The sequence below is a fragment of the Canis lupus genome, chromosome 16 (assembly GCF_003254725.2).
Source record: "Canis lupus dingo isolate Sandy chromosome 16, ASM325472v2, whole genome shotgun sequence".
NCBI lineage: Eukaryota > Metazoa > Chordata > Mammalia > Carnivora > Canidae > Canis > Canis lupus.
In genome coordinates, this window is record NC_064258.1 from 1,266,378 (window position 1) to 1,274,585 (window position 8,208).

The 8,208-nt window shown below is 63.4% G+C and overlaps 1 long non-coding RNA gene across 3 annotated transcripts; it reads right to left on the minus strand.

Moving 5' to 3' along the window:
- Nucleotides 1–1,573: 1,573 nt before the first annotated feature.
- Nucleotides 1,574–7,256, minus strand: LOC112651071 (uncharacterized). Of its 3 annotated transcripts, none has more exons than XR_003130589.3 (3): nt 6,693–7,256; nt 4,443–4,637; nt 1,574–3,873 (listed from the first exon to the last, which is right to left on the minus strand). It is a non-coding gene; the product is annotated as an uncharacterized LOC112651071 (long non-coding RNA). The 3 variants fall into 3 exon arrangements; XR_003130587.3 differs by having other exon boundaries at nt 1,574–3,876; XR_003130588.3 differs by having other exon boundaries at nt 1,574–3,876; nt 6,689–7,256.
- Between the last annotated feature and the right edge of the window lie 952 nt (nt 7,257–8,208).

Sequence of the window (8,208 nt, forward strand, 5' to 3'; positions counted from 1 at the left end):
GGCCCTCCTGCATTTGGGGTGGGCCCTGAACCCAGACTGGCATCCTTTCGAGGAGGAGATGGGGACCCCTGGGCCTTGGGCTCCGGCCCCCAGACTGCAGGGGAACACATCCCTGCTGCTCACACTGCCAAGTCTGCGTCCCCTAGGAGGAATGCAGAATTGTGCGCGTCCAGCCGTGGACCCAGCAGCAGTCGGTCCCGGGTCTGGTTCTGCCGAAACACCTCGCAAAGCGCAGCTCAGCCCTTGTGGGACATCCTGGATGGACAGGAGGCCCGACAGGTGTGCATAGGCCAGCCCTCAGGCCCGCAGCAGGCGCCTGGCAAGGACCCAGGCTCCTCTGGCACTCAGGGCTCGGCCGGTGCCAGACGCTCAGACCGAAGCAGGTGTCGCCCCCCCCAGATTCTGGCTAGGACGGGGTCTGGACCGAATTCATGCATTTACCCCTAAGCCCCGTGGGATGGTGGAGGAGGAGGTGGTCCAGGTGAGATGAGGTCAGGAGAGCGGGGTCCTGTTGGTGGGATTAGCGCCCCTGGCAGGAAAGGATCTCACACTCTCTGCCCCGTGAGGACACGGTGGGAATCGGCATCTACGAGCCAGGAAGCGGCCTCACCAGGACCCCGACCAGCCGGCAGCCCTGTCTGGGACGTCCAGCCTCCAGGGCCACCGGACACGAGGGTCTGTGGGCTCGGGGCTGTAGGACATTGCAGGCGGCGGCAGCCGGGCTGGCCCTGGAGAGGGAGGCTTCGACCCCAGGGCCGGCCCCCAGCAGCCTGGCACTCGCGGCGCGTGGCGCGTGGGCGGCCTCAGCACTCTACAGTGAGCAGGCCACACGCACCCCAGCACCCCAGCCCTTTACGTTCCTGAGGGCGGAGTGCCCGGAGCCAGGCCGGAGCGCCTGAACCCTCCCCTCCCTCCCCGAATCACTGCTCCCCTCCGGATCCCGCTTGGAACGGTCAACCTGGAATCTGCCGGGAGAACGCTTAGCAGGGAAACGCGTCGAGATGATGGCCGGGATGGTGGATTCCCTTTTGAAATATTAAGAATATGCAGATTATAATATGTAGATTAGGCAATTGTGAGAGTTTATGTGAACGGACTTTCAATTGCTTTCTCTACAATTTTTTGTATAAACCATTCTTTTGGTTTCAAATTTTCTCTAAAAGAAATTGTACATCTCTTAGAGATTTTTCTAAATGTTCTCTCTCTCTCTCTTTTTTTTTTTTTTGGAAGATTTTATTTAATTATTTGACAGGGGGAGGGGCAGAGGCAGAGGGAGAAGCAGGCTCCCCAGGGAGCAGGGAGCCCAATGCGGGACTCGATCCTAGACCCCCGGGGATCACGACCTGAGCCTGAGCCGAAGGCAGACGCTCCGCCACTGAGCCCCCACGCGTCCCCTCTGTATATTCTTTTAGCAACAAGAGGACATTTCCATGTTTCAATATGTTTATCACAATGATTCTTTTAAAATCATTACCAGAAACATAACCACGCCCCTCCGTTCCCATCCACACCTCATTTCCATCCTATAAAATGAGCAATACACAAATTTACATTCAATATCCATTCTCTGTTTTTAAAGATTTTATTGAACTCGTCATTCAAGGAAGGCACCACCTAACATGGTCAAGGATAATCCACTTCCAGAGCTTGCCTTGCGCCCATCGGAGGTGCTCTCGTAGGGTCTGGAAGACGCTGAGCACATTTCCCATCACTAGGACACGACAGCTCTGGCCCGGGCAACGGAACCACTGCCGCCTGAAAGGAGGCCGGGGGGAAGTAGAGCAGACGAGGCTGGGGACAAACCAACATTTTTGCCAACGACATAAACACCAACTCAGAACACATTTGCCCTGGGTCACCGGGCTCGGCTTTTTCCAGTTTTCTAACCCGAAGCTCGGGTTCTGAATTCAACTTTCTCCTCCTTTGATTGGGGCACTGAATGGTCTGCGCTTCCTCCGGGTGCGGCCGGAGCCGCTTCCTACAAACTCCGTATATTTGCATTTTTATTCAGTCTTAAATATTTTCCTAGTTCCCTTGCAGACTTCCCTTTGATCATGGATGATTTTTTTATTGATTGATTGATTAATCATGGGTGATTTTAAACCACGCGGCTTCGTTTCCAAGCGTTGGCAGATTTTCCTCTTTTCTCTCGGTTTTGGGTTTTAGTTGAACCCCGCTGTCCAGAGGACATGTTGTGTGAGCCCAGTTGTCCCTGGGCCCCGGCGGTGTCCCTGGACACAGAGCGCAGCCGGTCACGGCCACCATCCCGCTCCCTTGCGGATGCAGAACGGTTGGTGCGGGTCGGTCAAGTCCTCGGGCGCTCTGTGAACACTCAGGGTTCACGAAGCTCACAGACCGGCGTCCGCCCCCCGTGATTTCCCTGCACGCTCTGTGACCCCGCTGTGGGTCCTGGTGCTCCGTCCTGCCCTCCCAGGCTGGCACCTTGTCCTGTGCCAAGGGGCAGGGGCAAAGGGAGCCGAGAAGCGGGGCAGCTGGCCCCGTGCTCCTGGGCGAAGGGCTCTTTCTCCGGCACTCAGGCACCTGGGGCCTCAGACCCTGAGGGTTGCTGGGGAGCGGGGGGCTGGAGCGGTTCCCTCAAAGCTCAGGAGAGCCTGGGCCCAGGCGCAGACAGGGAGGACTGCGAGGGAGGAGGGAGACAGGGAGCTGTGCTCTGTGCGGTGCTCCAGTGCCGTCCTCTGCGGGGCCGCCGCCACCTGCTCGGCAGCGGTTCACGGCCCACTCCGCGGCTTCCCGTCTGCCCTCAGCAGCGAGGCTGGCACCAGAAGCCGCCCGCTGTTGGGCTCTACCTGTTCCTCTGCAGGTGCATCAGGTGGCCTGAGCCTCAGGGCTTCGGCTCCCAACGAGCCCGGGCCCTGCACGCTGAGCTGAGCGCACGCGCTGCCTGTCCTCGCGCTCCTCCGAGCACTTGCTTCATTTGAAAGCTTAGAATTTCTAAGAGTATAATGAAATCTCTTTGTTTTGTAAGTCACCGGCAAGGTCACCGGAAGGTGTACATGGAGACGCAAGCCACTGGGCTGCCCAAGGGCATTTTGAGACGGAAGAGTGCCGATGGCAGAGGAGGGGGCTCTCGGGACACGGTGGAGGCCCCCCGCAGGTGACCAAATGGAGGGGAAGATGCGAAAGACGAGGTGCTGGTGCGTGGCGCCTTCCCAACGCCAGAAGCAGGGGTGCGTGTGCGCAGCTGCGAGGATAACCGGAGGAGCGGCTGCGTAGCTGCCCCCCTGGGCACGCGATTCCCAGTCTGCAGCTCAGGGCCCGGGCGGGCAGGCCGGCGGGGGCTCTGCTGAGGCACCAGCGCTGGAGGTCGAGGGGAGCTGCGTCCTCGCACCCGCCCCGCAGGGCTCACCTGTTCCCGGGATGGGGGTGGTCCAGGGAGAGGGGGGCCCCTGAGCACGGAGCATCGTGGGCGCATCTCACAGTTTACAGATTCCTGGAGGCCTCTCCCGGGCACAGACACTGTGTCCTCCCCACGTCCTCACGTGGCCGGCCCCCCACGCGTGTCTGTATCCCCAACCGTCTTCTTAGAAGCCCCTCACCAGAGTGGAGCAGGGCTCAGCGGGAGGGGAGCAGGGCCCAGCCTGGTGGCCTCCGCCCCTCAATGACCTCTTGGTAAGAATCCTGCCTCCTGATACAGGCACGTCCGAAGTCCTGGGGCCAGGGCTTCACCCCATGGGTTGGGGGGACACCATCCTGCCCATACCACTGAGGCAGGACCGCTGTCACTGCCAGGTGCCGGTGCAGAGCAGATGGCATGTATCTCTCACGTTTCTAGAGGCTTCTCCCACATATAGGCTGTTGGAACTTGCTCGGTTTCATATGGTGCTGAATTAAACTAGCGGCTCCCAAACAACACTGCTGAGAACGGGGAGGGAGGGAGAAAGGGATAGGGAGGGAGGGAGGTCGGGTGATGGGGGAGGGGGGCGAGGATGGGCAATGGGGGGAGGGAGGGCGATGGAGGGGAGGGAGGAAGGAGGAGGAGGGGGGAGGTGGAGGGGGAGGGAGAGGGAGGGGGCATCAAGCAGCTCACAGCCGCATTGTACTTCCTGTGCCTGCGCAGCCATAGGGTGAGCAAGGTGACAGCCGGTCTCTGTCCCTGGTAGGGGCCCCCCCGAGCTTCAGGACAGACAGCAGTGCCTCTGCCCCGGAGTGAGGGGCGGGGGGAGTTGATCCCTCAGGCCTCAGGCTGAAGAGGCTGGGAGGACTTGGTGAGGACAGACATGCCCCCAACACCAGCTCCCGTGTGCGTGGGACCCTCCCCGACCTTACTGTGGGCCCTCCGACCTCACTGGGCGCTGCCTGACCTGGCTGTGGGATCGCAGACCTCGCCGTGGGCCCCCCAACCTCCCTGTGGGCTCCTTGCCCTCCCTGGGTGCTGCCCGACCTCCCTGGGTGCTCCCCGGCCTCGCCGTGGGCCCCCTGACCTCTCTGTGGGCTCCTGTTTCGGCTGCGCCTCCGTGGCCTTCGTGACAAAGCAGCAATCACACGTTTGGGGCCTCCTGAGTTCTGGGTTGTTTAGCAGATGGACGGAGCTGGGGCAAGGGCTGTGGGGCCCCTCTGCCAGCTGGTGTCAGAGCTGGGGGCAGTGTCGCCGAGGCCTTCCCCCAGGTTGCGGGGGTCTGTGCCAAGTCGGGGAGGTTGAGTCAGGTTGGACCGCAGCTGCGGCCGGACCTGCGGGAACACAGCAGTGCCCAGAGCAAGGCAGCTCCCGGGCCCCAGGGAGAAAGTGGTGACAGGTGTCACCGTTAAAGCGGTGACAGGTGGGGTTTCACTCAGGCGTTACTGCCGCCACGAAAGGAGCCCCCAGTACGGAAGAGGGCTCGGGCCTGCGCAGCCTGGGCTCCTGGGGAGCAGGGTGTGGCAAAGAGAGCACATCAGGGTGACGGGTCCCAGCCAGTCCGGCCTTCAGGGGCTCGCTGAGGGCAGGCCAGGGCATCAGACATCCCCCGGGGGTGGGGGTGGCATCTGATGTGACATCGGGTTCTTATTACACCTGCTTCTGCCCAGACGGACACAGAAGCCATAGGTGGATGCCTGGCAGCAAAGGAGCTTGGTCAGGAGAGGGTCCCTGTCCCCATCTGGAGGCAGCAGCACGTGACTGTGTGGGTCTGCGGATCACCCCCGGGCCACGCGATGGGCCATGGCTCTGTGGCAGTGGGTGAGCCTGTCAGGGGCCTTTTGGGGCCAGGACTCTCCGAGACGAAGCGGGACACAGGGCAGGACAGGGGACTCCCCAGCAACACTGCCTTCTGCCTGCAGGCACCTGCTTCCCGGGGGACAGAGCAGAAGACGCGGCCAGCACCCCCCGCAAGAGAGGGGCTGTCGGGGAGCAGAGCAGGTGATCAGATGCCCCCCGCAGGCCTCAGCAAAGCCGTCCTCCCCGGGAAACAAAACTGACACAGTCGCCAAGCAGTTCTCTCGGGACCCGGGCCAGGGCTGCTGGGGATTCGGGGCTCCACCCAGTGAGATATAAAGAAGCCCTGTGGCCTGCGAGCAGGGGGCTCTGTGGCCTGGACAGCAGGGGGAGCAGAGGCGGGGACCCGCAGCTTCAGCTCCTCGGTCGGGGCTGGTGGGCTGCCCAAGGGAGGTGGTCTGCAGACGTCCCCCCCACCCCCCACAGGCGCCCGGTGCCGCAGCAGGACACTCCTGCCCGCCCAGCCTGGCCTCCCGCACACGCCTAAACCCCAAGTCTCCATTTAGCTTAAATAGGGCATGTGTCCCCGGGTCCCTGACAGCCGGGGTGGACCAGCCTCCCGGTCACACGAGGCCGCAGCAGAAGGCGCGCCTCCCTACGCTAACCCCTGAAGATGTGCTGGGGCAGCTGGCAGGTGCCACAGCCCCTCCCCTGCCCCCACACTCACTCCGCCCAGAGCACACCGCACCTGCACCCCGCGGCTCCCACGGCCGCCCCACCCGGGGAGGTTCCTGAAAACACCACAGGGGATGGAGTGTCTTCCCTGCTGCGCAGCCTCTGCTGGTCCCTCCCCCGCCTCACAGGCGCCACCTGGGCCTGGAGACACCCCCCCCACCCATGCACCCTGTAGGGCTGGTGTGTCCTCTCCAGCCCGGGGCCCAGCACCAAGCCATCGAGCAGCCCTTCCCCGAGGGCCGGGCACATCCAGGCCTCCCCGGATGGGAGCCACAGCTTCCCCGCACCACAGCCCCCGTGGACCCCCGCCCCCTCCTTCCTATCCAAAGCCCCTGCTTCCTGCGGGTCCTGAATCCCTCGGAGGGGACCCCCGCAAGCCACAGCTTAGAGCCTGGAACCAGGAGCTCTCCACCCGTGGCCTGGCGGGGTCACTTTGTGCTCAGGTTTGGGGGGCCCAGCTGAGCCTGTCCCGGGCCCACCGCACAACGCTCCGGGAGAACCCAGGCTCCAGGGCTCCCCGCCCGAGGGGGTAGTGTGCCCAGGGCTGCCAGGGAACGGCGGGCCGGAGGGAGGGCGCCTGGCCACTCGGAGCCCAGGGTGCTGCTGCGGGGGTGCTGCCTCCGGGCGATGGCACCTCCCAGGCAGAGCTGCTGGACAGCAGGGGCTGGCGGTGCTCACCCCAGGATTGCTGAGCCTGGATGGCCGGGGAGGGGGGGGGGCAGGGGCCTCCTTCTCCTCCCCTCCCTCTTCCTCCCTCCTCCCTCCCCCTCTTTCTCTCCCTCCCTCCCTCTCCTTACTGACCGACCTACTGCTCCACCAAGGGTCCTTCACTGTGCCTGTGGCCTCATCTCCACGTCCCAGAGGCATCACCTGCAAGGGAGGCGGGCAGATGGGGACAGGAGCCCCTGAACCCAGGGAATGGGGGGGCAGGGAGGCAGATGTGCATGTCCTGGGACGTGACGCGCACCCTGCAGAGACCGCCGTGTGTCAGCACTCCGGGTCCCGCCACCGGCTACAGCCTCCGGGTCGTGTCCCCGGGCACAGAGGGCTCACGGCCCTGATGGAACGTGGGCCCTGGAAACCCTGCCCTCCGGCTTTGCTCATGACCTGTGAGGCCTGGGGGTTCGCCTGCAAGTCGATGAGCCCCAGGAACTTGGCCTCGCCTTACATCGGCCCGAGATCTATAAATGTGCAAAATTAGCATTAAAACCTTCCAAGTTGCCCTGTAAGATCAGCTGCTCTTTCAGCTTCTTTATAAAAGTACCCCCAACCCCCCTGCTCCTCACATTTCTTCGTGTTTGTCCTGTTCCGCACCTGGGCTGTGTCCGCGGGAAACAGGCAGGTCGGGGCTGTGTGGCCCGTGGCGGGCTGGGACGGGTTCCGGGTCAGGTCCTCCAGGGCTCTCATGGGCCGGGGGGGGGGGGGGGGGGGGGCGGGGAATGGGGACACGGGAGCACGGGGCGGTCTGAACTCCTGGATCCTAACACGCCATGTCCAGGTCTCGGGACAGCCCGACGGAAGGGCGCTGGGCTCCCCGTAGCGGGAGGGCCTGGTCCCCGGCCGAGGCTTGTGGCCCCTGCTGGGGCGCACACCCCTGCTTGCGGCTCAGGGACACCTGGGCGCCTCTCGACACAGAAAACCTGCTCATGGAGGCAGGAAAGAAATCCGTAACCAGAATGTCCTGTGCGTCCCAGGAGCCCGCTAGGCATCGAGGAGCCAGGAGGACACCCCACGGCTGCGCACCCCCCCATTCCACGTGCGTCCTCAAGGGAAATGAGAAGCGGTCCTGGGGCGGGCCAGGGGGCACCTGTGCCGATGGCCGGTCTCATAAGGAAGAAACGGGCCTCCTGTTCCCACGACGAGACGGAGATGGCAACATGGGGCACGGCGCCCACGACGGTGCCCACGACGCCACCCTACCATGGGCGCGGGGACGCGGGCACGGCCTCTAAGGGCATTGACGCCCCAAGAGCTTGCTCCAGGTCCTTGAGAGAGACACCCCTGGCCTCCTGCTTGTGACGTTGGCAAGAGGCTTATTTTCCTTCTAAACGGATTTCCACCCGCTTCCAAGGGCAGGGAAAGAACCCGGAATGCAAATTCTCTACGGTGGGTGCTGTAAGGTGGGGGAGACTCGCCCTTGTTTTTACCAGAAGGGTCAGGCTCTTCTAAAGAATTAGGTTAGTCCTCGCCGGGCCATGCCCCCCGGACGGCCTCCCCCGGGGGCGGGTGACATAGCCCTGTGCCCGAGCACGGGCCTGTCCTCGAGCTCCCTGCTCTGCCCTGGGTCCCCAGGCTCACACCGGCTCCCATGCAGGCCTGCA